Source organism: Euleptes europaea, chromosome 19 (genome assembly GCF_029931775.1).
Source record: "Euleptes europaea isolate rEulEur1 chromosome 19, rEulEur1.hap1, whole genome shotgun sequence".
In the NCBI taxonomy this organism is placed as follows: Eukaryota; Metazoa; Chordata; class Lepidosauria; order Squamata; family Sphaerodactylidae; genus Euleptes; species Euleptes europaea.
In genome coordinates, this window is record NC_079330.1 from 31,489,914 (window position 1) to 31,494,247 (window position 4,334).

At 43.9% G+C, this 4,334-nt stretch overlaps 1 pseudogene; it reads right to left on the minus strand.

Annotated features, from left to right (window-relative positions):
- Positions 1-3,154: 3,154 nt before the first annotated feature.
- LOC130491474 (high mobility group protein B2-like) lies at positions 3,155-3,718 on the minus strand (annotated as a pseudogene).
- Between the last annotated feature and the right edge of the window lie 616 nt (positions 3,719-4,334).

The following is a 4,334-nucleotide window of genomic DNA, read 5'->3' on the forward strand; positions in this document are numbered from 1 at the left end:
ACCTAGCAGGAGTCAAAAAGGGCAAGAGTCCAGTAGCACCTTAACGACTAACAAAAATATTTTCTGGTAGCGTATGAGCTTTCGTGAGCCACAGAAGTGAGCTGTGGCTCACGAAAGCTCATACCCTACCAGAAAATATTTTTGTTAGTCTTTAAGGTGCTACTGGACTCTTGCCCTTTTTGACTACTGCAAACAGACTAACACGGCTACCCACTGTGAACTACCTAGCAGGGTTGTTGTGAGGATAAAATCGTGCAGAGGAGAACGATGTGAGCAGCTTGGGGGAAAGGGCAGGGCGTAGATGAAGTAAATAGGGAGGACGGCGGCCTTCGTGCCCTGTTCCTGAGCTACCCAAAAGTACCTTGCTGTTGGAAACAGGGTACTGTTTTGTTCTGACCCAGCCAAAAAAAAAAAAATGGTTGCAGGAAAGCTCAAGAGGACATCCTCCGCCATCGCTGTACGGCCACAAGTGAATCCGCCACCCTTCCCAGCATTCCATGAGTACGCTGCCCGGAAGGAACGAAAGCCGACCAATCAGAGCAGAAAAATACATCCACGTCATTCCGGGCCCGTCCAATCGCTCAACGCATGTCCCCCTGGTACGTCATCACACCTTCAGCATGCTGGGAAGGAGAAAGAAAACCACCCGCTAGCTGTCGTTAGGGCAGCCAGGTGCAACCAATCGAGCTCAGAGTTCTGGGATGAGAAGACAGAATTACTTGATCAGTTTTCTCCATCAGGCTGAGATCTCTGCTGGAGAAGATGGGTTGCAGGAGGGCCTGTCTGCAAAGGGGGGCGGGTAAAGCCCCATGCCCCCGACCCCACAACATGGTTTACTGCCAGGTTCCATTGTTGCAGATGCTGTTCACTCGTTCCTAGGTCTGGGGCTGGTGCTTGAAGAGCCCAGACAGCACACGCCGGCATGATTTGGCTCAGCTGCTGATAGGTTGCCAACCTCCTGGTGGGGCCTGCAGCTCTCCCGAGATTGCAATTGAGATCCAGACCTGAGATCAATCCGTTCCCCTGGAGACAATGACTGCTTTTGGAGGATGGACTCTTTGGCATTATAACCTGCTGAGATCTCTCCCCAAACCATGCCCTCCCCAGGCTTCACCCGCAACATCTCCAGGAGTTTCCCCCAAGCCAGAGTTGGCAACCTTAGTTGCAGAGCCCCTATTCTATGCATTGCAGAGGAAAGAAGTCTGCATGGGGAGGGGAATTTTTTTGCCAACTGCATAGAGAGAGCGAAATGTCTGGGGATGTTATTTACCAGGGGATGTTACTAACCTCTGTACCATGAAAAGCTTCAGCTTCCCATTTCCACAAGTCTTAATTTTTTTGTTTTATAGTCTGATTTATTTTGCAATGGCCTTTGGCTACATACAAATAAAATATTTACTTACTTACACAAGTTTAAGCCTTTATTGAAGGGACAGGACCTGCCTATTGGCAACTCTATTTAAGAGGTGGGAACGACAAGTCAGTATGTTTTGGACAGCCAGACAAACAATACTGTGGTTTGGAGGAAGAGCGGAAGTTCAGAGAATCTCCACCACAGCTGGGTTTCCCAACAAGTTAAAGTAGGGTTATGTACTTGTTTACCATAAAATCAGATTTTGAATATAAAGGATTTTAGTGGGTATTACTATAACTTTAATTATCAATAATAATTTTATGGTGAATCAATGAGGCACTTTACACAGAAAGGGTCTCTGCCATATACAAGCTTTAATATTTGGCATAATCCCAACCACTTGGTACTAGCCCAAGATTCCCTCCCGCCTATTCTGGTAAGTGAGTGATCTACAGGAACACATGCTATCGTTTGCAACATTTGGCATTAGGAATGATTTATATTAATTTTATTTTACTCTAACTTTTATCCTTTTATATACCGCAAATTGTACTATGCCAATAAAGGTATTTGAAATTTATTTCATTTATTTAACATTTGGCAAGGAAGGGAGCTGCATTGTCAGAAAAAACATATCAAAAGACATCTTCACTGTGATTGTTTTTGCTCGTTCTTCCATCTTAATGAATCAAGACCGGCCTGTCGTTTACCACATAGTCATTTTATGATGTCTGTTAATGAAATGAAATGGTGACTCACTGAATATGCTGTATTATACTGCTGGAAGTTGTCATGTATATGTACAAAGTGTTAATAAAAAAGACTACCAGATAGTGCTTGTCTAGCCATATGGCTGAGCTTCAGTGACATCTAGGTAGGTTCACAAATATTCCAGCTGCACAGGGAAAAATCTGCTTCTACATTGGCTTTTAAGGAAGTGGGAAGTCAGTCATGACTTTGAAGGGAAAGGTTCCAGAAAATAGTGCCCAGGTACAGACGGCAAGAATATCACTGGTTCTGTGTGCAGTTCAATAGTATCACAGTTATCCTAGAGCTTCTGTACAAAATCTTTTTGTCCTGCAGGATTGTATTATTAGATTTTTTTATTTCAGCACTTTGTCCAAAGCAATATCCAAGGGAAACATCAACTGTAAGACTGAACAGAGTTTTAAAACACAGTAAAACACCTTTAGATTTATTGTCATTTTCTGTATTTATTCAGTACAGGTCTAATTTTTTTCTGAGTAAAGCTGTTAGTGTCATATACTCTCTCAGAAAGACTCTTCACTTATAAGCACACATTACAACAGTGGAAGAAATTCACCTTTTGACACCCTGATTTGGGGTGATTCAGGGATTAGTAGATGAAGGCTAGTTCACACATACAAAAGTGTTAGGAATCAATGAAGTGGTTAAACAGTGACATGTTTGAATTAACTGCACCACTTCAAACTGCAGGTGGGCAAGGCAACTTTGATTTCTCCTTCACATTAAAAAACACACAACCTCCATGAGAATACAAACCTATCACAGCAGCGAGAAAGTTCCGACCTCCTCTCTGTGCACGCTATACTGGTTTTATTTTTGCAAGGAGTTTTTAACATAGGGGAGCATTCCAATATGCAATCCTCCTCATTTGGGTGCAGTCCATTCTACCACCTCTGTATTCTATTGCCTCATTCTCTGTGGAGGCCCTTACAGCCTTTTGAGCACAAATCTTTACAGCAAGTTATCAATTGACTCACCTTCTTCCTCCTCCTCCTTCTCTTCTTCATCCTCTTCTTCCTTATCCTGTTTAGGTTCTGCCTTCTTCTTAGAGCCTGATGGCCCACCTGCACCCTTCTTTCCTGCATCACCCTTGGCACGGTGTGCTGCAACATCTTTTTAATATTTCTCCTTTAGTTTTGCTGCCTTCTGCTCAAAGGGTAGTTTCTCTTTTTCTGATTGCTGAGACCACATTTCAATCTATGGAGGGGGGTTGTTTGTTTGTTTGTTTGTTTGTTTTTTGCTGTATGCCCAATAGATAAACCAGGATGATCACTTTTGATCTTTGGACGATGTTCAGAACAAAACAGGAAGAATGAAGATGGTGGTCGCTTTGGAGCACTGGGATCCTTTTTCTTCTCCCCTTTAGGAAGAATGTCTCTTTCATAACGAGCTTTGTCACCCTGTGCCATATCTTCAGACTATAACTTTTCTTTTGCAGACATTGTCTGCCATCTCTTGGAGCATTTCTTGGAGAACTCAGCAAAGTTAACCGAGGAATCCGGGTGCTTTTTTTAGGTGCTCTTCGCAGCATGTTTGCACAAAATAAGCATATGAGGACATTTTGCTCTGAGGATTGTTGGGGTCGCCTTTTCCCATGGTGGCAGCAACAGTTCCCCCCCCCCCACAATTTGGGTACTTGTTGGGAGAAGTTGGGAGAATACTCTCTGTTCATGGTGTCGAAAACATGCTCAGTATTGGTTACCTCGAGGAACTAATGACTCCAGTGCTTGCGAGGCAAAAAAGGGCGGGGTAGTCTTGCTGTTACAACACTGGTCCTTGGGACCCCTTCTGGAATGTCCCTTGTTTCTTTCTTTTCTGTGGGAGACCTCCTGGTTGTGACCTTTAAAGTCCTTCTTGACCTAGGACCTACATATTTGAAGGACATCCTTCCATATGTCTCTATGGTCATCAGGCAGCCATCTGTTGGCTCTCCCACCACTTAGGGTGGCCCACCTGGTATTGACCACAGCACTGGCTTTTTCCATCAAGGCTCCATCTCTGTGGAATTACCTGCCTGAAGAGGCAAGAGGGTCCCCCTCCTTGGAGATCCTCCTGTTTGCCAGGGCTTTGAATAGCAGGCATCTTTTAAGGGGGGGATTTGGGTGACAGGTCTTGTTATTACATTTTTTGTTTTAGCTGAGGACATTTTAACTTACTGTAAGCTGCCTTGAACCAAGAGGAAAGGTGGGGTATACATTATCTTGCATGTGTG